Source organism: Mesoplodon bidens, assembly GCF_964165515.1.
Source record: "Mesoplodon bidens genome assembly, chromosome: 13".
Taxonomy (NCBI): domain Eukaryota; kingdom Metazoa; phylum Chordata; class Mammalia; order Artiodactyla; family Ziphiidae; genus Mesoplodon; species Mesoplodon bidens.
Window position 1 is genome coordinate 21,396,192 of NC_138169.1, and position 24,980 is coordinate 21,421,171.

The 24,980-nt window shown below is 48.8% G+C and overlaps 1 protein-coding gene across 10 annotated transcripts in view; it reads left to right on the forward strand.

Moving 5' to 3' along the window:
- LOC308626584 (uncharacterized protein) overlaps positions 1-24,980 on the forward strand; it is a 372,052-nt gene that overhangs the window by 303,300 nt on the left and 43,772 nt on the right. The window contains exon 6 of one of the 10 annotated variants that reach the window (XR_014017271.1): positions 2,822-3,434. The exons of the other annotated variants lie outside the window; for them this stretch is intronic. The gene's annotated coding sequence lies outside the window, so the exon portion shown is untranslated. Of the gene's footprint in view, positions 1-2,821; positions 3,435-24,980 lie in introns of those variants that run through there. 10 annotated transcript variants of the gene reach the window in all.

The following is a 24,980-nucleotide window of genomic DNA, read 5'->3' on the forward strand; positions in this document are numbered from 1 at the left end:
TGCCTTGGGAAACACCGAGTTCCCAACTGTGTGACTCCCTGGCTTCAATCACACTTAGGTGGATGAAATGACACTCCCCTCCAGGGACCAGCGCAGCAATTTGTTTTGGCCGTGTTCAAAGCCAGGCTCAGTGGTGAGGGCCTGATTTCCCACACCCTGGAGTGACTCAGAGCATCAGAGATGAAATGAAAGGTTTCAAAAGAGAGAAGATGGAGCCCTGCCTACATTCAGATGTGTGGTGCAAGAAATTTTTTGTCATGCATTCTAAACGTGAGAAGTGGGAGCCAGCCTCGGAGCCTGACAGTAGGGAAGTGTTTCCACGTCAGCCACTCTTCTGCATCTATTTTAAAATAGGTGCATTCATTTATTCTATGTTCTGTTGATTCATTTACTCATCAAGTATTTATTGACCCCCTACTATGTACAGAATGCTGGGAAAGATCCTGATGATGCAGCAGGGGATGGGATGGTGGCATCCCTGGCCTGGGGGAGCATCAGTTCATCAGAGCAGACCAGCAATTCATGGGTAACTCCAACACGCTCAGGGCTAGGGAACATACAGGTGGCCATCCCATCATGGGGCCTCCTAGCACGATTACAGGGTAAATTTAGTGACCTGGGAAAATCCTTATGCTAAAATAAAACATTAAGTGAAAAAACAGGTTACAAAATTTCTCATGGAGCATAATTCCAGCTTTATTATAAAAATATATGTGTACGTGACTAGGGAAAAAGACTCATAAGGAGATGCATAAAAACGTCAACAGTGGTTATTGCAGAGTTGCGGGAATTTAATATTCTTCCTTTTACCTTAACACAAGGCTCCGGTGCTCAACCACAAGTAGGTATTCATTTCATTTTATAGGTTTATATACATTTTAATTATAAAATAACTTATACTCATTGGAAAACTCCAAAGTCCCTAACTCCCCTCTCCCCACTCAAAACCCCATTATTTTAGTGATGTTCATCCTTCAGGTCACACCCTCCCACAAGCATGCACACACACATATGTACTGCACACTTATAGTATCACTTTGTTTCTGTTTTGATTTGTATTCTGTTTATAATATGGTTTGTTTCCTAATTAAAGAAATACATATTTACATATATATACGTATATATAATTTCTGCAACTTTCCCTTAACAATATAGTTTGATCCTTTTTTCATAACAGCACATGTAGATCTACCCCGATTCTTATTAACAGCTGCAGGGTACTCCAGAGTACTGCTGTAGCATGATTTACTTAATCAACCCCCTAGTGATGGACATCCTTAGATAAATGTCTTTGCATATCTGTGCAAACATTTTAGAGGACAGATTCCTGCAATCAGGCCTCTGGTTGGGTCACTGGGTGTGGTCTATTTTTAATCAGTTATTAAATTAGCATTGAAATAACAATCATTCAGTCTAGGTGAGTAGAAGAAAAGAGCTAAACACTCACAATAGTACTTCTTGGTCCCATTTTATAGATGGAGGAACTGAGGCCCAGGGAGGGCCGCTCCTGGCCAAGGTCATGCAACAAACAAGTGCCACGGCCAAGTCTAGAAGTCGGGACTGACTCCCATCAGGGGCTCTTTTCTCCCTCTCACCCCTAGCTCTATACTCACCTGGGCTGGGACCCCAGAGATCTCTCTGCATCCCTCCCTCCAGGCCGCCCTGTCTTTGTCCACAGCTGGTTTATTGACAGCACTTTCAATGTGTGGCCTTGTGGGTGGAATTATTGGCCCTTAATTGAATTGAAAACAAAAGGAGATTGAGTTTTATGGGGAGAGGGAGGCCACGGGAGGGGGGAAAATCAAATGCAGAGCAAGCATGAAAGGTTCTCAGAGGAAGCTCAGCTGCAGGTGGGAGTGTGGGCTGCCTTGGCTGTTTATGGAGCCGCAGAACTTAAGGTCAGTCCCTCCCAGGGGGCCCTCTGTGGTCGCCCCCCCAACTCCACTCCGACTGGATGCTGTCCTCTCTCAGGGTCCATGCTGCAGACTCTGTGAAGCACCTGTACTCCCTCCCATGCAGCGGGACAGAATAGGACACTGGCTCCTGGTGACTCAGGCATCTTAGGTCTGGCTGCCTTAGGTGAGCGAGGGAGGCCAGCCCCTCACTTCAGGAGCCAGGTCTGGGGAGAAAGCACGTCTGCATCATCAATCATCTCCATGCCTCTTTATAGGCCCTCTGTAAGAAGGCGGAGCAGACAGTGGGAAACAAGTCCAGGAAAGTCCCACCACCAGATAGCAGCCTGCTGTGGACTGAATTATGTCCCCTCCACCAAATTCATGTATTAAAGTTTTAACCCTCAATGTGACTGTATTTGGAAATAGGCCTATAACGAGGTGATTAAAGTTAAATGAGGTCATAAGGGTGGGGCCCCGATCTGATGGTTTGTGTCCTTATAAGAAGAGACACCAGCGCGCGCTCTCTCTCTCTCCCCTCCCCCCACCTTCTCCATGCACTTTCAGCAAAGAAAGACCATGTGAGCACATAGCAAGAAAGTGACCATCTGCGAGCCAGGACTACAGTCCACACCAGAAACCGAATCAGCTGGAAACTTGATCTTAGATTTCCAGCCTCCAAAACTATGAGAGAACAAATTCTATTCTTTAGGCCACCCTGACTATGGTATTTTGTTAGAGCAATCTGAGTAGACTAAAATATGGCCCATCCAGGACCTGAACTCAGGGCTCCAAATTCCCAAGCCCAGTGCTTTCCCCCCGCCATTTTTATCCATTCGTCCCTATGTCTGGCGTGTGTTTCTGTCTGCAGACTGACTTACTCCAAGGCTGGGCTCAGAGGTTATAGATGATTTATTTCTGTTTCCCAGGGCTCAACTCAATGCCTGGCACAGCCTTGGTCCTCAGAGAGCTTTGCTTAATGAAGAGATGCACGTTTATAGAAACATAAATATTCATGGAGCCAAGAATGTCACTGGGAGCGGGGGCAGGGGATGAGGATGAAATGGCCTCTCCAAGGAGGTGCTCACTAAAGGAAGAGAGAGGTGTGAGCTGCAGCCAGCATGGTAGCCATGGACGGAGGAACATACCAGGCAGAGGGACGATGTGAGCGGAACCAAGGCGACTGGAAATTCAGAGGCTCTTCCACCGGAAATAGCAAATGGCTTTCTGATCAGCCAGAGAAGAGTGGATGAGAACCAGAAGGTGGCAGAGGCCATATTGGGAAACCTGTGTGCATGCCAAGGCCAAGGGATTGATTATGACCCCATGGGATTTGATTCTTCAACTCGTCTTGCAGACCCTGGAGGGACTTATGGCATATTCCTAGAGGAACACAAAACCACAGGATAAACACAGTGTGTCTTCCTGGAGCATTCATTACCTTTTTAGGGTTCTTATTTATAACTATGAGATTTGCAGCCTTGCAGGTGGCTAAGCACGCAATCTCTGGAGTTCCCATCTGAGTTCAAATCTTCCTTCAAATTGCTGGCTGCATGACCTTGGGCAAATCATTTCACCTTCCTTGTGTCAGCTATCTCATTTGTTAAGTGTAAATAAGCACATAAAAACCTGTACTTGGGTGTTTGTAACACTTTATGCATAAAAGCCCCAGACTGGAAACAACCAGGATGTCCTTCAGCGGGTGAACGGATAAACTGTGACACATCCACACAATGCGATACTACTCAGCAACAAAAAGAACTAGGGATACCCACATCAACTTGAGTGGATGTCAAGGGCATTATGCTGAGTGCAGAAAGCTACTCAAAGCTTTATGCTGTGTGATTCCATTTATATAATAGTTTTGAAGTGACAAAATTACAGTGATGGAGAACAGATCGGTAGTTTCCAGGGACTGGGGTTGAAGGGAGTGTGTGACTATTACAGGGTGGTCTGAGAGAGTTTCTTTGTGAGGATGGAGCTGTGTATAATCTGAGTGTGATGGTTGCTTTTACTCTGTGGCTCTGATAAAATGTCATAGAACTGGGTGGATAGATAGATGATATTATCTATATATCTATACATATACACATATACACACGAACACACACACACAACATGAGATAGATGGATAGATAGATAGATACAGATGTAAAGAGGGCATGTACAAACTGATAAGCTCCAAATAAGGTGTGTAGCACTGGAGCAAAGTCAGTTTCCTGGTTTTGACAATGCACTATGACTGTGTAAGATACTATCGTCATCGAGGGAAGGGTACGTGGGAACTCTTTGGCCTATTCTGGCAGCTTCTTATGGGTCAAACTATTTCGAGCTAAAAAGTTAGTTTTAAAATGCAGATAGTCACAGTCTCTACCTTGCGATGTGGATGACACAAGATGATTTGTGTAGGGTATCTGGCACCCAGCAAATATTCTAAATATTCTAGATATGTTAGCTTTTTGGAAAGGGGGTTGGTAGGAGATGGATTCTGGGAGCTTCGCTGAAGCTGACAGTATTTCCTGATGGAAACTCTTAAGGCCAAAAGAGAATTCAGATTTAATCTCTCAAGAAGAAGGAGAGAGAGAAAGAGAGAGAGGCAGAGAGAGGAGCTCTGGTTTGTGTATGAGCCTACATTCCCCGTCAAGTGACGCCTCCAGACGCTTTGCAAGTTCCTTGCGCAACATCTGTTAATCCCGGGATGTCAAGGCCCGAGCTCACCGAGCCTGGGAAATCGCTGCTGTGTTTTACTGACTTCCCCACAGTTGGCAGTTTCCCTCGGAATCGCCGTGTTAATCAGAAACACGCCGTCCGTATTGTCAACACTTTGCTTAACCACTTCTATAAATTCAGCATTACTGTTGGAACGGTCCCGAGTTGATGGATGAAATCGGTGGTGGCCCCAGACAGCCCAACCCCATAAAACAAAGTCAGGGCATGAGGCTCTAAAGAGGGAGACACTTGACATTCACTGGGACACGTGACATGGCAATGACTCACCTCTGGGCTTGAAAGCATGGCAGGTCCTACAAGGAAACAGGCCAAGGAGCAAGGAAGGTCTTCAGGTAGTATCCTGACAGGGAGATTATTGGAGGAGTCTCTGCCCCATGAATTCGGGTGATGCCTGGAATGAAGCCGGGGGACAAGAGAAAGTGGAGGAAGCTTGGGGAGAAGGGAGTCCATGAGATGGCATAACTGGTCCACCCTGGTCCAGTCACGCCCGTTCTTTTGAAGCACGTGCTTTGATTGGCTGGTGGCCTCCAGTGATGCAGGTAGATGGGATGCATCCTTCCTTGGAGCATGGCCTTCCACACATTCCTAAGTAGGAGGTACAGAGGTGTCTCCATCTGTCCTTCAGTCTGTCTGTTATCTGCCTGGTGTCATGTGCTGACCACAGGCCTGGGATCTGACAGACCCAGTCTGAGCTTTGTCCCACCCTTGGCCTGGGACACGCACAAATGGGAATGTTTTCATTCACTCCTTGAGTGCCTACTGTGTGTCAGGCCAGGTGCCAGGGAAACCACAGTGAACAAGATGACGACGGTTCAGCTCTTCATGGCCTTGGAGTGGGTGAGGCAGACAGACACTGGCCAAGTAATTAATGCAGAATGCTAGAACAATCTACAAGGAGGGCCCCAGACTTAGTTTGGGGGATTGAGGAAGGCTCTCCCAAGGAGAGGATATTTAAGTGACACACAGAGGATGAGACAGGGGTGGGTTAAGAGCAAACAGGAGGGTTCCACGCAGAAGGAATGGCCCTGAGTCTGGTAGGACCGTGGGACTTCCAGGGTCTGGATGAAGTTTGGAAGGTTGGAGCCCAGTGAATGAGGGAGAAGTTGGTGTGGGGAGAAGTTGTAGGGACAGGCCGGGGCTGGACCTCACAAACTCCTAAGGCTTTTGATTCCAGTGGGGAAACTGAGGCCCACAGCGGGCCAGTGATATGGGCAGCATCCAGAGGCCTTAGCTCATGCCTTGCAAAGCTAACCAAGATGGTGGCCTGCATCCATTGCCCACTCCTCTCCCTTCGTCCCTGCTCCACAGGGGAAAGGCTGGCTGGACAAGGCATATTCCTCAAGGCTGAGGCAACAGAGACATCAACCAACTCTTGTCTTCAAGCAGCCTCCTCTCCCCAGACTTTCAGACCCTTGGAGAGGGGCCAGGCTTCTGACTCCCAAGAAGAGGCTGCCCAGAGGTGCTGGCCCTTCTCCTCCCACACTCCCCCGTCCCAGCTCCCCAGGCCAGCAGCTCTCCCTTCCACATCCTGCCCACCTCGTCCAACATTTTCCAAGAGCCTGTTTTTCCAGAAACACGAGTTGAGCAAAACAGTCTTCCTCCCTGAACTTGAGTCTGAAATAATAACCCCAAGAAACACACACTTTCTTGGAAAACCCTTCAGAGCCTCCCGCTGCCTTTGGACACGTCAAAGCTGGGTTTGTTAAAATAATAATCTTTAGGAACTCAAGCCTCTCAGCCGCCAAATGCCTTGCATAAGAGTATCACGCACCTCCATCCCTGACCCAGAAAACTGGGCCATGAGCTGATGTCGCCCGGCATCCAGAGTGAAATCACTCGCTCTCTCTTTTTCTGTCTTTCTTTTTTATTTTCTCTCTCTCTCTCTCTCTCCCTCTGTCTCTCTCTCTCTCTCTCTTTTTCATGTACAGATGGCTTCCTGAATCTTGCGAGGTCTTAAGCATCTGAGTGATGTGCTCACGGAGACAGGATGTTTTGAACAGGGTTGTACTTGGGTTAGGGGCTGGGGAGGGGGGTGTGGAGACTGAGCAGGCCAGAGGCTCTGGAAATTGTGAAGCCTTTGGATTTGGTTTCCACTGAGAAGCATCCAGCAGGACAACAAGGGGGCATCCAGTCCAGCTGACTAGCTGTGACAAGTGTCTCCCTCAATGCCTGCATGGCAGGCTCGTGAGGTCGCCATCTGCCTGAGCAAAGTGGCCGCCTTCAGTGTCTTCACCAGCCATTTGCAGGAAGAAATCCACATTTCCTAGTTTAGCTGGTGGTGTGTAGACTCTTGGGCTCTGGAGTTGGGTGGTCCTGGGCAGGATCTCTGGCTCTGGTGCTTACCAGCTGTGTGACTTGGGCAAGGGACCTTGCCTCTCTGAGCCCCAGTTTGCTCCCCTGTAAAATGGCAGAGTTAAGAGGATCTCACTCGGGTTGTAGTTAACATTCGGGAAGGTGCTTAGGACAGAACCTGCATGCCGTGCAGTGAGAGCCCACTGCATGACAGGATGCTGAGGAAGCCGTCTGCCACCCTGCCCTGGGTGGCACCCAGGATTTCCTCCAAGTGGCCTTGGGAGGAGGAAGCCTCTGAAGGGGGTTGGTGGAGAGGGCGGGGAGGTACACAGGCAGGCTCAGCTGGCCTCTCACATCTGACCTTCGCAGTGGCTGGGTTTCCACCATTGAAAGCTCATTTTTTTCTGCCTCTAAGAGTTCCCTGCAAAATATCAGTCCCCTCTAGAGGGATGGAATATTTATGGAGCATCAGTTAGTTATTCTAGAGACTTGACAGCCCAGATAACAACCCAAGGAAGCACCTACTAGTCATGTCCCCATTTTAGAGATAAGGAAACTGAGTCCCAGAGAGTTTATATCAACTGATGAAGCCACACAACTAGCGAAAACTGGAGAGCCTGGAAATAAAGCAGGTAATCTGATTCCAGAGGCCCTGGGCTAACCACTTACCTTCACTGCCCCCCAGTGTGTCCTGTGTCCAACTTTTATTCCCATTGCCTGTGTTGGGGAGGGGCCTGCTTATTACCTGGCACAAGCTCTGAACTCAGTTCTGGGTTCTCATCTCAGCTGTGACCATTCCTTGCCGTGTGGCTTTAAGCAAGTTGCTTTCCCTCTCTGAGCCTCCGCTCCCCCATCTTGAAAATGAACATAAAAATAATACCTATGTTTAAGTGCGTAAAGGGACACAATGAAATGACCCACATAAAGCACCAGACGCTTGGAAGATACTTTACAAAGTAATCTAAATGGTGATTCTCTTCTTTTTACAGAGTGAATGGATACACTTATGGCCCAACCACTTAGGGAGTATTTTTGTCCAATCCAGTGGAGTCTCCTCTCCTCTTTTTTTTTTCTCAACCTTTGCTCAGAAGCTAAATCAAAGCTGAGTGCTGGTCCCTGACAGGCGCTGCCTTCAGCCAGCCGCCAGTGGCCGTCCAGCATGCTTTATGGGCCCTCTGCCTCTGCAATTAGCGCCTCGGCCTCAGAGGGATGTGCTGGCCTGAAGGCCAGGCAGCATCCTCTTCTCTCAGGGGCACCAACTCCTAGAACCCAGGCAGCTGCCCCATATCCTCCTTGAAGCCGGGGGAGATCTGAGGTACTTCTCTGGACAGTGAGGCACCCCATTTTCACCTTTGGAAAAGAGCACTGGGCTGGGTGTCCCATGCGGGGGCATCAAATCAAGTCCCTGGTTTTCAGCCTGAATTTGTGTTATTGTTGTTGTCTTGTTATGGTTTTAACAGAAGGATGCTTTTTAATTTAAATTAAATCATATCTTCCAGAGATGCTATATAGATGTAGTCGGTGCCGCCCTGCCCAGATCTGCTTGTCACTCACTGTCCCTAAGCCCACTGGCCATTTAGGTGGCTATTGCCTTTGCCCAAGGGCTCTCTCAGGGCCACAAGACACACCGGGCCTGGGCAGTGGGTCAGGCCAGGGATATTGAGGCGCTCACTTCCCTGGGAGCACTCCTCAACCAATAACTGACAGGAGCTGGAGGATAAATACCCCAGCTGCCTCACCCCAGGGTGGGCCGAGTGTGCGGTATGTCCTACAGAGTCCCTAAGAGGTCCCCAGCAGGACCAAGTTCCAGTTGCCCACAGCAGACATCTGCTGATTAGCATATCTGTTATTGGTTTCTTCCCGTCCCTGTCCCCCTGCCCACCACCCTATGAGGGCTTCCTGAGTTCACCTCCCAAAGAAGCCACCAGCACTGGAGTCCTTATCTCAAGCTCTGTGCTGGAGGAGCCTGAACTAAGACAGATGCATAAAAGTGATCATAACGACTCACATTTATTTTGCAGTTTCTATGTGCCAGGAGGCACTGTGCTAAGTGATTGCCGTGGGTTGAGTCATTTAATGATTACAGCAGTCCTAGAGGAAGGGATAGTTATCATGCTCCTTTTACAGATGGGAGACACAGGCCCAGAGAGGCCAAGTAACTTGACCAAGTTCACACAGCCAGGATATGTTAGAGCTTCTCTGTTGGAGACAAGAGTGGGTGCCTGGATTCCACCTGCTGACCCCTTCCCACTTCCTCTACCTTTTGAGTTACCCCAGGTTCCTCCAGCACTCACCTCTGGCCCCGTCTGAAGTGAGAGGGGGAGGGTTAAATGAGACACAGCTAGTGACATGCCTGGTGTGCTCTGTGCCACAGGCTGGTAGCCCTGTGTTCTATCTTGGGACACATTTCCTGGTTACCCTTATCCTATCTGTATGGGAGGCAGGGGAGGCAGCCTAGGGTCAAGATGGAGCCAGGCTGCTTGGGTATGAAGCTTTATTCAGCCACTGATGAGCCACATGACCTTGGGCAAGTCTTAGAGTTTGGTTCCCCTGTTTGCAAAATAGAGATATTTGTCATAGGAGACCAATCATATCTATTCATAGAGTTGGTGAGGGCATTCAAGGAAGTGACCTTTGCAAGGCACTCAGAACAGCACTCCAAACTATTAACAGTCTAGGTCACAGCCTGTATAGCGATTAATCTTGCTGAGTCCCACCCTGAGTAATGTGATGAAACAGAACTAATGCAAAGGACATGCCTGGCATATGGTAGCTACTCAGTAAATCATGTGTTTTAATATTGATATTAATTCATGAATATTAGCTAGTGAATATTAATTAGTGTTAGTATTTAATATTTAGTATTCCTGATCTTAACTGTAATAGAAATGGCTACCAGGTTCTGATCACTTTCTGTGGAGCTGGGCACACCATGAAGTTCACGTACACATCATTTCACTTTATTGTAGCAGCTGGGGGTGCCAGGTAAAATACAGAATGCCCCATTAAGTTTGAATTTCAGAGAAACAAAGAATATATTTTTAGTATAAGTATATCCCCAATATTGCATGAGATATACTTGCACTAAAAACATTATTCATCATGTCTCTGAAATCCAAATCTGTGTTTTTATTTGCTACATCTAGCAACCATAACAACAATCCAGAAACAGATGCAAAAAGCTGAAGTGACTTGTCCGGGGCTGGAAGAGGCAGACCCTAGTGGGGTCTCTCGGGTCCAGGACCCTTAGGCTCATCCACTACCCTGAGGGTAGCTAGCAGAGGGGTGTTTTCTCAGAGGAAGTTGCTCTTTTGATTAACTGAACTATCCTCCGTATGTCATGATGGGGATACAGTCTGCTAAAGTTTTGAGGGGTCTGCTCTCACTTTCTCACTTCGCCTGAAGACCCCAGGGACTCTTTAGCACCCCCTGCTGTCTGAGTACTTTGGCTGCCAGGCAGGCTACCTGGGCTGAGCCCCCGTGTCCCTGCTGTGGAGGGAGCAGGACCAAATTCAAGGCTGGCTGGTGTCAGGCAACCCTGCAGGAAACCAACAGACGCAAGTGGAAAAGGGGAAAAAAATCCACCAATTACTTAATGCTTTCCTGGTGTCCAAATATTTCGCCTTGAGTGAACTGAGCCTGGAGACTTGGCTGGGAGAGCAAGATGGAGCAGGGCCCGGGAGATGTTTTCTATGCACATCCAGAGGGATGGAATTGCGCTTTGAGATCCCACAAGGTGGATCGGACGTCCCTCATCTGAAAACATCTTGAGGTCAGAGCCAAGGTCAAGGAGAGGAATGGGGCCTACCTAGAGATGCAGGGCTCCCCCTGAGCTGCCCTCCCCAGCCCCAGCCTCTACTTCCTGCTGCTGTCATTCCAGCCTATTTCCCTCCTGTCCTCCTGCCCCTGGGTCCAGCTCCCCTGCTTTTGTCTAGAATGCGTCCCCTCACCCACACAGGCTTCCCTCCTCTGTGAAGGTGTCCCCGAACACCCCCAGAGAACCAGACACTCAGAACAGGGCATCTGAATGCAGCTCCCACTTTACAGATATAGACACTGGACCCAGAGAGGAGGAGGGGGTTTCTCTGAGGTCCTGGAGGGACCTGAAAGCCGGGTCTCTGGACTCCAACACCGGGTCCCTCTTCATTGCCAAATGTGGTCTATTTCAGCGGTCCCCAACCTTTTTGGCTCCAAGGACCAGTTTCGTGGAAGACAATTTTTCCATGGATGGATGCTAGGGACAGGGCCGGGGTATGGCTCAGGCAGTAATACAAGCGATGGGGAGCAATGGGGGGGGCGGCAGATGAAGCTTCGCTCGCTGGCCCGCCACTCACCTCCTGCTGTGTGGCCCAGGTCCTAACAGGCCACGGACCGGTACTGGGGACCTCTGGTGTATTTGACAGTTAAAGGGCACCGAAGGTGGGCCCTGCTTCTCACCTGCTGGGGGAACCTTAGGGAAGTTGCATAATTTCTCTGAGGCTCATTCCAATGATGGTGCTATAAAAAGTACACTGGCTGGAAAGAAATGAGACCCATACTTTCGTGCCAAAACTCTTTCTTTCTCTTTCCTTCTTTCCTTTTTTCCTTTTTCCCTCCCTCCCTCCCTCCCTTCCTCCCTTCCTCCCTCCCTCCCTCCCTTTCTTCCTTCTCTCTTTCCTTCCTTCCTTCCTCCCTCCGTTCCTCCTCTCTTTCCTTCTTTCCTTCCTTCCTTCCTTTCTTTCTCTCTCTCTCTTTCTTTCTTTCTTTCCTTTCTCTCCCGCTTTCCTCATTTACTCAATAAACATCTCTGGACATGTCTCTATGATATTGCTATCCTAGGACCTAAGGACATGGAATGAATGAGACTCACACCAAGTCTCCAGGCCCCCTCAGTCCAGGGGGAGAGGCAGACAAGCAAACAGACACAGACAACCTCGAGGCAGACCGGCGAGGGCTCTTCGTTGGGGGCCCGGTGGGCTGTGGGATTACAAAGCAGGAACACCCCTTCTCCCCCGGCCCCTGGACGGGTCAGGGGAGCCTCTCCCAGAATGTCATCTTGGATTGAGACTTAAGAGATGACTAGGGATTATCTGGGTAAAAAGTGAGGGGAGGGGAATTTTAGGAATAAGGAACAGCCTGTGCAAAGCACAGTGGGCTGGTTCTGGGATGTGTGCAGAGTCCAGGATGGGCTTGGTAATGAGGAAGCAGGTGAGGCAGGGATAAACAGGACAGTGGGGCCACCAACCCTCTTGGGCTCTGTCCAGAGGGCCCTGGGGCCCCAGCTTTCTCACCAGCTTCTCTGTGTGGCTTCACTGAGTCTGGAATCTTCGAAACTGGTTTGGATTAGATCGGAGTTGCCAGCCTGCCGTTCTCTAGTCTGAGGGCCCTGAGCCAGATCAGCTCTAAGAGCCCTTCTTGCTTCAAGGTTAAGGCCCTGGTGGAGAAAGGGGCTCAGGGACACCCCACAGCACCACCACACACACGAGCTGAAGCGCTGAGCCTGCTTCATAAACCACAAAGCTGAGCGGAAAGACCATTGTATAGGCGTTGGTCATGAGGAAGAATCTCCCACCTCCTTCCATGCCATTGGGGCCTATGACTTGATAAGCTGGGAAAAAGGACCACATCTGATTTCCCCACTGGTTCTGGGCAGAGTCCTGGACGTCTCTCCCCTGCTGACTCACCATCCTCTAGAACTACCAGTAACAGCCACCCGTTCCCGGGCACTCACACTGCCCTTGTGATGTTCCCAGCAACAGCCTTGCAAGTACTGCTAAGCTCCACCTCTCAGGGGGGGAAATGGAGGCTCAGAGAAGTGAAGCCACCTGCTTGGAGTCGCACAGCAAACAAAGAGTTCAGAAGGGATTAGAAGCCAAGCCTGTCTTATTCCAGAGGCACCAACATTCCCCTGAGCCACAGTGGTTCTTGGACAAGGAAATTGGAAGATGCACTCCACCCAGGAAACGGAAGTTTAAAGCCATCTAAATAAGTCCCCTGATGAAACAGACAAGAAATATCTCCTTCCCGAGGAGAAAGGACTCTCAGCTCCCTATGGATCCCTGGATGTACAGTAAGCATCCTTGGGTCTCCAGAGGCAGGATGCCAGCTGCCATCTGGTGTCCCAGCAGAATGCCAGAGATGACCCTAGCTGCAGGGGAAGGATCCTGGTGGGGTGATGTGTACATGATAGAAAGTCCAAAAGATACTGCACGCACACACACACACAATTGCAGTGCACCTCAGAGTTTATAAAGGCACTGCCTCACTGCATTCACATGTCCACCCAGAGGCCGTGTGTGATGCAGGTATCTGCATTGTCCCCATTTCCCAGAGGAAGAAACTGAGGCTTAGCAAGGTTAAGGATTCCGGTGGTAGAACTGGCAACAGGTCCCAGGACTCTACACTGTGTTTGCCCTCCTACGGCCCCAGCACATCATGAGTCTTCAGAGAGTGGGCGTGTCGTCCTCACTGCAGGATCCCCCATGACCAGCACCTCACTTGAATCCAAAGAAATTATTCAGGTGAACTGCACGTGGGTGGGGACCAGGTCTGTCTTGTTCACCCCGTAATCCCAGAGTCTGGCATAGCACCTCATGCAGAAGAGACTCACAGTGAATACTTGGGAGCTTGAACTGAATTGCAGGTTTATTGAGATAGTGAATGAATAAGTTAATTAAAATATATAATAAATAGACACAAGGTTAGGTGAATAGTTTCACTAATTAAGGGCACTAGGATGTTTGAATGAAATTAAAAAATAGATGGATGGTAATGGAGGAATGCAGAATGGGTGGATGCCTAGATTTATTAGTAAGTATAAAGGTGTAGGATGGATGAATTAATTAATGTAGATATAAATAGATAAGCAAATCATCAGTAGACAATGCATTAACAGCTGACGGGGTGGAAAGATGGAGAAATGAAGGGGGTGGTGGTTCATCAGATTGGCCCACCTTTCTGGCTGCCCGGGGAGAGCAGAGCCGCCTTGGTCCTCAGCCATGCAGCACCCGCCTCCCACCTCCATCAGAATCCTGCAGTCAGACTATTTTTGTCCCCGCTGTGAAGGGGAGCTATCTTTTTTGGACACAGCTTGTTAGAGGAGAAAGCACGCAGAGCCCTTTCCTCCCACGGGTGCCTCTTCAGCTGTACAATCCCCCCTCTGTCAGGCATCCAGGAATAAAACTGAGCAGAAAGCCACAGAAAGTACAAGAAACCCAACACAGAAAGACAGAAAAGGGAACTGGGCAAGCTTTCCTGCCTTCCCTAGGGAGACAGAGATCCACAGGAGAAGGGTTTCTTGGGCTGAGCCTGAAATTGCTGACATCCAGTCACTCATCCCACTGTTACTTAGTGAACTCCGTGTGCCAGGCCTTGGGGACACAGTGGGGATTTGCACAGACACAGCCACTGTCCTCATGGAACTTGCTGTCTAGCCGGGGGGAAAGACAAAAATCCTTGAACAAAAATATAGTGTGACATCAGAGTAAAGGGATTGAGAGTGTGTTAATTATCTGTTGCTGCATAATAAATTACCCAAAGCTTAGTGGCACTGTTTCTGTGCCACTGCGTGTCTTTGGCTCAGGGTCTCCTGTGAAGTTACAGAGTCAAGAAGCCGGCCAGGGCTGCTGTCCCATTTGAAGGCTCCACTGGGGCTGAAGGGTTCACTTCCAAGGTGGTGCACAAACATGCCTGGCAAGTTCATGCTGGTTCTGGGCAGGAGGCCTCAGTTCCCCTCCACGTGTACATCTCCAGGAGGCTGCTTGAGCATCCTGAGAGCATGGTGGCTGGTCCCACTCTTAAGAATGATCCAAGAGAAAGCAGAGGGAAGCTCCAAAGCCTCTTAGGACCTCGTCTCAGGAGCGGCACACCGTCCCTTTTGCCATATTCTATTCCTTAGGAGCAAGTGGCAGAGTCTAGCCCACACTCAAGGCGGGAGGGGAATGGAGCTTTCCCTTTGAAAGAAAGGTGTGTCAGAGGAGATGAGGTTGAAGAGAGGCAGGAGCAGGACTCTGTAGATCAAGGTGCACAGCGTGGATTCTGAACAGCTGGAGATTTTATTGAGTGCTTGCATGTGCCACTCTAACCACTCAAGAACCTCATGTGGGAGGGTCTCTTATTATTTCCAGGGAAGACGAAGTGAGAATACTGAGGAACAGAGAAGTTAAGGAAGATCACACACCCACCTGTGAATCCAGAGCCAGGGATTTGAACTCAGGCAGGTGGCCCGAAAAGCAACAATCCTAAAATCCTATGGAGGGAATGTTGCCTTACCATATAGAGAAATTGGGGTGAAAAATGCCTCTGAAGAGAAAAAGGCAAAGAAAAAGGGAGACCAGTAGAGGCAGAGGGAGATACAAAACGTAAGAGAGGATGAGAGACCCAGAGATATAATAACGGAGAAAGACAGAAGGGGAGATAGAAGAGGATTAGGAATGGGGAATCTTTAGGCAGACAGGCACAAGGAAGTGGCAGGAAAAATAAAGCAAGAGACACAGACATGGAGACAGTGGGAGGCGGAGGAGTGGAGGGGGGGCCCCTGCATGCCTGGGGTGTGCATGTGTGCGGTGTGTGTGCGCTGGCGGTGCCAGGGCCCTGGCAGCTCCGCGGTTCATCTCCCGTCTTGCAGGAGAGCTGGGGGAGGGAGAGGAAGCTGACAGGAGACAGTGCAATTCCAGTAATTCCAGATGAAATAGCAGCCAGAAAGCTTGCCTGCCAGGAAATTGGGGTGGAGTGGCCAGGGAGAGGGAGGGAATGGCTGAAGAAAGTTTAGCAAAATAGCTTTCTGATTCCCTCCTCCATCCATATCCCCAAGTTATCCTAGTCGTGGGGGTGAGGAGGGTTTTTCTGAGCTTGGGGCTGGAGGAAGGACATCTGGATGGGCAGTGGTCCCCAGTGAGTGGGAGGACACCTGTCTTCACCAGCCCACGTGAGGCTGGAGTCTCCGAGGAGCCCTGGAAGGGGACCAGAGGGTGACAGAGAGTGGCTTCAAACCATAGCCCACCTCGCACGAAGGAGAGTGGGGTGTTGAGGGAGAAAGGAATGGATCTGACCTTCCCCAGGCACCTACTATGTGCATGATGGGTCCATTTCCCTTTGGCTAAAGAAGTGCCTACCCGAGTTCCCTCCACACACCATCTATACCTTGTCTCATTCACACCCCTCCCCACAATCCCCTCATAGCATCAGGTGTTCAGTAAGGTCCTCATTTTCAGGCAAAGAAAGTGGAGTTCAGAGAGAGCCAGTCACCAGCCCACTGTCGCCCAGCTGGAAAGTGGCGGTGAGTGTCCAAGCAGCCTTAAGCCATCAAGCAAAGCTACCCTGCATGTCTTAGTTGAGCCCCTTAAATTCCAGGGATGGAGAGAGCAACACTATCCCTCCTCAATATCAAACCTACAGAAACGTTGGAAGAACAGTGCATGTTTACCTTCACTTTATTTTGCCTTGTCCGCTTTCTCTTTCTTCCTTCTCTCCCTCCACAACCCTCCCCTGCATTTAAAAGTAAACTGCAGACCTCAGGGTACTTATTCCTAAATACTTCAACAGGCATTGCCTAAGAATAAGGAACATCTCTTGTAACCACAGCATAGTCATCACACCCAAGAACTTTTACACTGATACAATCATAACATTATCTAATGTGTAGTCCATTGCCAAGTGCACCCAATTGTCCCAAACACCTCCTTTAAGTGATTATTTTTTTAAAATCCAGCATCACGCATGGCATTTGGTTTTCATGCCTCTTTTGTCTCCTTTTCTCTAGAACAGAGTTTTACTTTTTTTTCTTTTCTTTCTTTTTCTTTTCTTTTTTTTTGGTTTTTTTTGTTTGTTTGTTTGATGACATGGACGTTTTTGAAGGCTTCAGACCAATTGTATTGTAGAATGGCTCACAGTCTAGCTGTGTTTAGCTGCTTCCTCGTGGTCAGATTCAGGGCAGACCTTTCGGGCAGTCATGTCACAAATGTATGTATGTGCTTCCCGCTTCATCTCTTCTGGGAAAACACGACGCCACTCGGCCCTGTTACTGGGGATGCTAAGTTGGTTAGTTGGTTAAGGTGAGGTCCACTTGGTCTACCGTTTTCCTTGTATAAATAATACGAAATCTGTGAGGTGACACTTGGGGACTATGTCAACATCCCATAAATTGGTAAATTTTTACCCAGTAGTTTTTTGTTTTTTGTGGGGTTTTTTGGTATCCATTAATAATCCTTGCCAGAACCAAATATTGCAGTGGTGGTTGCAACATGGAGATTTTCTTTAAAGTTTATCATTCTTTTTTTTACACTTGTTCGTTAATAACTTTTGGTAAAGAGTTTCCCACTGCCTCCCCCGCTTTTTTTATGTCATATGTTATCCATTAGCATTTTTTAGTGCTCAAATGGCCTCAGAAATGGCCAGTGGGAGCTCCTCCAAGCTGGCCCTTGGGTCTGTTTGCACATGTCTCCCTCATTCTTGGAGAACTTTCTAACTTTCTGATAGAAAAGAATATTTCAGGCTCATCTTGCATTTTCTTCACACCAACCCAGAATCAGCTGTCTCTCCAAGACCACCCAGCTCCTTCCAGCAGAGAATGATATTTAGAAACAAAGATATGAGTCCAAGGTGTGCTCATTCCTGCTAGGGTGTCACTGTTTCTAGGATGTGTCAGAGGAGAGAAGATACACATAAACTCATTGCAGTGCCACCAATCAAATCCAGCATCACAAGGTTCATCCTCACATTTCCCCGATTCCTTCTCAGCATCTCTCTGATTCCACCGTAAGAACCCCATTTCCCCAAATATCAAATGCATACGCTCATCTGTTCTGTCCTATAAGCCACATGAAATAGTTTCAGAATCACACCAGTCCAACTATGAGTGACAACCTATTCATTAAAGTTTAAGATTTCTTTGCAGTTCTTCTTGCTTTTAGTGTATATTCAATTAAGAGGGTGCGATTAAAGAACTGTGTTCAAAGGTTACTTGAACTAATTCCCTGTCTGAGTGATTCTCTTTTTGTAGTCTGTGGCTGCTTAAGAACTATGCAAAATGTAGTAGCTTAAAACAATATTAATTATTTCACAGTTTCTGTGGGTGCAGGTTTGACTTACCTGGGCTTTGCTTCAGGGTCTCTCCCGGGCTTCCATCAAGGTGTCAGCCAGAGCTGGGTCCTTATGGAAGGCTTGACCAGAGTGCAGGGTCCGCTTCCACCCTCACTCCTGTGGTTGTTGGTGAGATTCAACTCCTTGAGGGCATGGGGCTGAAAGTCCCAGTTCCTCACTGGCAGTTGGCCGATTGCCACCCCATTCTTTGCCAGGCGGTCTTCTCAACCAAGATAAGCACATGAAGAGAGCCAGAAATGGAGGGTTCTAACAAGACAGAAGTCATAGTTTTTTATGACTTAGTTTCTGAAATGACTTCCCAACACCTTTGCCGTATTCCATCCACTAGAAGCGAGTCCCTAGATCCGGCCCATATTCACAGGAGAAAGGATTACACTATAGCATGAGCTCTAGGAACTAGGGGCCCCTGGGAACCAGTTTAGAAGTTTACCTTCCAGACTTAGCAGTTTGATATACAGTTAGATTCCTCCGTTTCTGTTTGTGTTCAATTTTAGGGTTTGATGTCGTTTTCAACCTTCTTGATTTTTTTTCTTTGAATCTATAAAACCATTCCCGTGGTTCAAGAGTATAAATTATATAAAAAGAAGTCCCAAGGGACATTCACTCCTATCTCCATTCTGTCACCCTTTTCCCATCCACCTCCTGTACTAATCATTTTCATTCACTTCTAACCAGAAGTGCAAACTATCAGTTTTTTTTTTTTATAAATTTCTATTCCATAAATGTTGTGACTTCCAATGACAAGTAATTATTTAGCTCCTGAGTCTGTGTCTCAGTGGGGCTTCCTGCTGAGCACGGCTGGGCGCCCTAATGTGTCTCATCCTCTAGGAAGCTAGCTCGGGCTGGTTCTCAGGGCAGCAGGCAGGGTTCCATGAGAGAAACAGGAAGTGTGCGAGACCTCTCGAGTCCTAGGCTTGGAATTGACATGGCGTTGCTTCTGCTGTGTTCTGTCGGTCCAAGTAAGTCACGTGGCTGGTTGAGAGTCAAAGGATGGGGAAACAGACTCACTTCTAGATAAGAGGAGTTACAGAGTCACATTACCATGGGTGCGTGGAGAATTGGAATGTTTGGAAACGTAGGGTCTTTGACAAAAGTAATTTAGCACATGGGATCACCTTACTGAGGCCCTGGTGAGGAATTTGGGTATTATTCCAAGTCAGGATTCTGCAAACATTTTCCGTAAAGGGCCAGATAATAAATAGTTCAGGTTTGACGGATCATATGGTCTCTCTTGCAACTGCTCAGCTCTGCCTTTGTAGTGCAAAAGCAGGTGGATAAAAATCTCAGACAAATGACCGTGGCTGTGTTCCAATAAAAGTTTATTTACAAAAACAGGCGGCGGGCTGGATTTGGTCCACGGGCTGTAGTTTGCTAGCCCTGGTTCTAAATGTATGAAGAAGCTATTAAAAGGTTTTAGGCCAAGGAGAGCTGAGAGAAAATCTGAAAATGCCCTCAGGCTGGAGAATGGATTGGGGATGGGGGGAAGCCTGGAGACCTCTCAGGAGGCTGCCGTAGTGTCTGGGAGAGAAAGAACATGACGGTGGCCCTGATCCGAGGGTGGCAACAGGGGTGGGGAAAACTAGATACATTGGAAACTCGCGTAGAAGTGGAATCCGCCAATCCTGCCCAAGGCGGGGTTGAATGTGAGCAGTGAGGCACAGGAGCAAAGAGATACATCCAGGTGCTCGGTGTGGGCTATGCTGTTTGCAGAGATGGGCATGGGTGGAGGACCAGAGAAGTGAAATTGAGGAAAGTCTCTCTGCTTTCAAGGAGCTCATGCCCTCAGACGGGGGGATAAGAGGTCCTCCGAGTCAGAGAAAGAGAACAACATATACCAGAGATTCAGAGCAGGGGAAACTGAGGCCCACAGTGGCCAGACAGCAATTGGCAGTGAACCCCGGACTCAGTCCTCAAAGCTCATTCCCCTAGAACGCATCGTCCCTCCTCGGTTGCTATCTGTCACCCGACTCCTTAAAAGAGAAAGAAAAGGATATTGAGTAACACAACATAGTAAATCAACTATACTCTAATACAATTTTTTTTAGAAAAAGAAAAAAAAGGAGAGGAACCTCTTCAGCAGATTTGTAAGCAAGTGCGATGACTTGGGGATAATTCTCCTCCACCAGGGCCGATAGGTCTCTGGCTCAGCCCCGAATAGGGTCTTCAGTTTCTGGAAGCTTAAAAGAAAAAGGATTTTGAGCTCTGAGGGTTTCACATCACAAGGAAATAAAGCCCCTAGTAGAATTAGAGGATCAGATAAGTCGAGACAAAAATGGAATTACATAGAGGAAAAATATCTATCTGGATTATTGCTCCACCCTACTGCTCACAATGAGAAATAGGGGGTTGTGCTGGGGAGCTTTATTCTGATGAATAGCATCTCCCCACATGTTTGGGTTCCATGAGGCTCTTGAAAATAGAGGGATGATGTGGGCTGGTGAAGAGGAACTCCAAAACACAGTTTTCCCCTTCCCAGACTCCAGAAGGGATGCTTGCTGGATAACCACGTGGAAACCCCAGCTTCCTGCAGGAGGGACTCTGAGGGTGCAGAGCCTGGCTTATAAACACTCCAATGAAAGAGACAGGTTTGTTCCTCGTTTGTCAGCTTATTTACTGCCTCCTCCAGGTGTGGATAAAGCATCTTGGCTTTTCCTGCCGGTCCACGTCCAAGTGCCAGAGCCCTTAGCTGATGGCAGAAAGGAGGCATGGAAACATGTATACTCAGAGGTTACCCAGACTGGGTTGAATCCTACCTCTGTGTGACCTGGGGCAAGTCTGTGCCTCTCGAAGTGTTGGTTTCCCCCTCTGGACAAAGGGGATGAAGATGGTGTGCACTTGTAGGGTTGCTAGAGAATTAAATACAATGATGTGTGTAAAATAATGACACACAGTGGGTGCCAGGTAAACAATGCTTGAATCATCCTTTTCCTGAGGTCTAATCATTGGGATAAAAGGAAGTTGAAAGAATTGGAAAACAACACTTTCAAAGAGCCTATGGTGTACGAGGCATTTCAACAAAACTTATTTCATAAGGTACACATGTAAATATCCTCTACGATGAGTGTTGTGTGTAATAAACACAGATAAAGACACCAAGTTCCCCTCAAAACTGCCAGTATTGGACCATAAACTCGAAACGTAACAGATAAAACCAGCCTGTCTGTGCTCTGGGGTCCAAAATCAGAACATCTCCTAGACCAGGTGTCCCTAAACCATGGGCCAGATCCATCCTGCCACCTGTTTTGTCAACAAGTCTTTATTGGAACACAGCCACCCATTTGCATATTGTCTGTGGCTTTGGGTTGCAAGGACAGAGTTGAGTAGCTGTGACCAAGAAGGTTTGGCTTGCAAAACTGAAAAATGCTTACTACCTGGCCCTCGACGGTGAGTATGCCCGAGTCCTGGTCTGGAGCAATGATAGTAACGCCCCTACGGAGGATGGAATGTCCTGGGTGCCAGGCGCCATTCAGAGTGCGGTATCTGCACTGCCGTGCTGGGTCCTCCCACCTGTCCCAGGAGACAGGTTACTCACCCACCCCCTTAGGAGTGTGGAAGCTGAGATTTAGGGAGGTGAATGGGGTAGGAACTGGGGGGAAACCACACAAGGGTAAGATTTGACCCAGGTCCAACTTGACCAGGAAAATCTCCCACTCAAACCTTTTCAGAACGAATAAACAGAATTAAGGGCTGGTCTCCTCAATGACATTAAAATGGCTAAGCTGTGACTCTTATCCCGCCACTCATTAGAATCACGCAGGGGGGGCTTTAAAAAGTAGGACCCCTCCTTTCCCACAACCCCAGTCTGACTTAATTTTAATTGGTCTGGGATGAGGGTGGATATTTTTTATAGTACCCCGGGTGATGGTAATGTGCAGCAAAGGGCAAGGTCCTCGGAGCTAAAATAAAGAAAGATGACCAGTGTCCCCCAAACCCCAGAATGACGGAGAGCCCACCCAAGCCCGGTGCCCTTTGGCTTTGGCATCACTGATCAGGTATCTTTAACACCTGAGCCCTGCAATCATGGCTGCTGGCGTGGGACTCCTGGGAGGATGCACCAGGGCTGAGTCAGACCACCCCCGTGACTGTTATAGCTCCCCCCTTCCCATGACAAATCAGTGGCCCTGAGGCACACGCATTGGTCTTCTGTGGGGTTAACTAGTTAGTATTAGGCCACCCTAAAGGAAAAAAATGGGAAAAAAAGTCACTCAGTCCAGCAGAATTCACCAATAGGGAGTCAAGAAACTCACATCTCTTTGCAAACAATGACTTCACTTTGTGGGTATATGAATACCCTCTCTGGGCCGGTCACTGGCTAAGCACTGTGCATTTTTTCCTTTATTTAATCCTCGAGGCAAGTCTAGGAGGGAGGTTCTGTTGTCAACCATTTTGATGGAGAAACTGAGGCAGTTGTGGGGGGCAGGGAGGGGGGTGAGGCCACGTGCCCCAGTCTCCCGTCTGTAACTGAGAGAGTTGGCGCTGGAACGTGGTCTCCCGCCCCCCCAGCCCCAAGAACATTCTTCCAGGAGGGGTGTCTTTGAATTGCCACACCGACATCTCCTTGGCCGGAAAAGATCTTTGTTCTGGGAATGCGTACTGAGAAATAATAGGCTGGGGCATTTCTTTTTCCCCTTGCTCGGGTCCTCAGCATCCTCGAGAGAGAACTAAGCAATCAGGGGAAGGTTATTCTGCAGCAGGGCCCCCACGCTGCCATAGGTCTAATAAAACAAAACCCCAGCCAAATTAGGGGTATATTTCATCTAATGGGAGGAAATATATGTGGCATTTCTGCCTGGCGCTTGACCTGCTGCATTTATGCACAGAGAGAGGGTTCGATACATCACAGGGCAGTTATATGCTGCTTAAGTGGCCTCTTGGGCAGGCGAGGGACGAGAAGAAAAATCTCAGGCCTGGGCCTGGGTCTTCATCTTCCTGCATTTCTACTGCCTCGGTCTTGGGCCACCGTTTCCAGGCAGTGTCACACGGTTCTGGCACACGCTTCCCAGGAAAGAGCCCCTGGGAATCCAAAGACCAGGTTATAGTCCCCGCTGTGCCACCCACCAGCTGTGGGTCCTTGGGTGAGGTGTGGCTCCTGGCTGAGCCTTGATTTCCCATCTATGAAATGGAGAGGTTGAGGATCAGTGCCTTCAAAAGTGCACTGAGCAATGATCCAGAATTTACAGGGAGAGGGCTGATTTCTAAGACCACCTTGGGGGGCAAACAGTGCCCTAGAGGTGAAGCCTGGGCCTTCCAGCTCTCCTCAACTTCAGAGCCATGCTACTGTGTCTGTATAACACAGGGGTGTCCAAACTATTCAAACTCAACCCCAATAAATGGATACATGGACATGTACAAATGTGCTTATACATATGTATAAACATATACACATGTTTATTACGTGATCATGGACTACTGTATCCACAGATTATGTACATTATAAGATGACAAAAGTGGAAATTTTAAAAGCTGAACTATATATAGTAGTTTTATTAAAACACGCCCTCCCAACCACAGGACAAAAAATCCCACCTGCCCTGATGTGCTTGTTTCTTTCCTTCAACTGTATTCTATAATTTGTGATTTAAAACTTCTGCATTCTCCGGGGCTGAGAAATCAGGCCGGAGGGACGGGAAGACCAGATACTGCACCTCTAAGACTGGGGTTCCTCCTCCGTCTCTAAATAAACAGGTTCCTGTAAAACTGGCAAACAAATACAAAGGCATTAAGAAGATACACTGGGAGCAGTTTATGGAATAAGCTGGAGACGTTAACCCAGAAGTGGATTCTGTCCAAAGCTATCTACGGGTAATTGCACTGATCCCATAAAACAAGCTTTAGCGCTTGAGGGTATGTATTTAATGAGAGAGGCAAGATATGCCAGACCCTATCAGGTGTGATCCCATCCATTGCCTCATTTAATCCTCAGCCTCCCAAGGAGATGGGTCCTGTGACTAGGGCCCATTTTTGAGATGAGGAAACTGAGGCAATCTTCCAGCCTGATAGAGTCTGACTTCAAACCCGGGCCTGTCTGATCCATGCCATTCCCATGTTGCAACATCTAGCTGATGTGAGCCAGGCCAGGTGTCCAACTGCCCCTGCTGCCCTGGGCGGGTGCATCTCAGAGCTGACGGTCCGTGAGCCTGGAAGGCAGACACGCTGAAGGATGGGCTTCTGGGCTACAGTGTTGGCTGGGGTCCAGGCTCTGTGCTGACTGCATCCGGGGGAGAGAAGAGCCCACTGATTCAGAGCCCGTCTGGATGGACAGCCGACAGGAACCGGGCCGCTCCAGACACTCCGGGAGAGCGATAAGCACGGCCTCAGGGTGCCCCCGCAGTCCTGTCCAGGTATGCCACTGTAGGGGAGGTGGCTGCGTGGAATGCCTCTGCAGGTCCCCGTAGCCTCTCCTCACTCCCCTTCTTCTGACCACGTCCAACCCGTCCTGCAGGTCTCTCCTGCAGGCAGCTGCCCAGCTCTCACCCCGGCTGTCTCGGGGGTCTCCTCAGGGCTCTCTCTGCAGCCCTGGTCACTCGGGGACCACCAATTCATCCGCCTCCCCACTGCGCTGGGAGGTCTGTGGGGCAGGGATGGCGCCCCCTTGTTCACCAAGGCCCTCGACGCACAGGGCCTAGCACTCAGTGGATACCCAATAAATATTTGTGGTTGACAGCGGGTGGCAGAGATCTCATCCTGCTGGGGTCTCTGCGATGGCACCTGCCCTTTGTACCACAGCCCCCCTCCGGGATAACAGCTGAAGTAGCGATAGTCAGAGTGATGTGTATGGAGCACCAGGATGGCCTGGCATTGTTCTAAGCACTTTACATTTAATCACGACTTTCATCTTCATCCTAAGAGGCAAGTAGTCTTATCCCCAGTTTACAGATGATGAAAGTAAAGCCCAGAGAGGTTAAGTAACTTGGCCAAGGTTGCACAGTTGGCCAAAGGCAGATCTGGGCAGGCTGGCCTTAGAGCCCCTGATGTCACCACCCACTG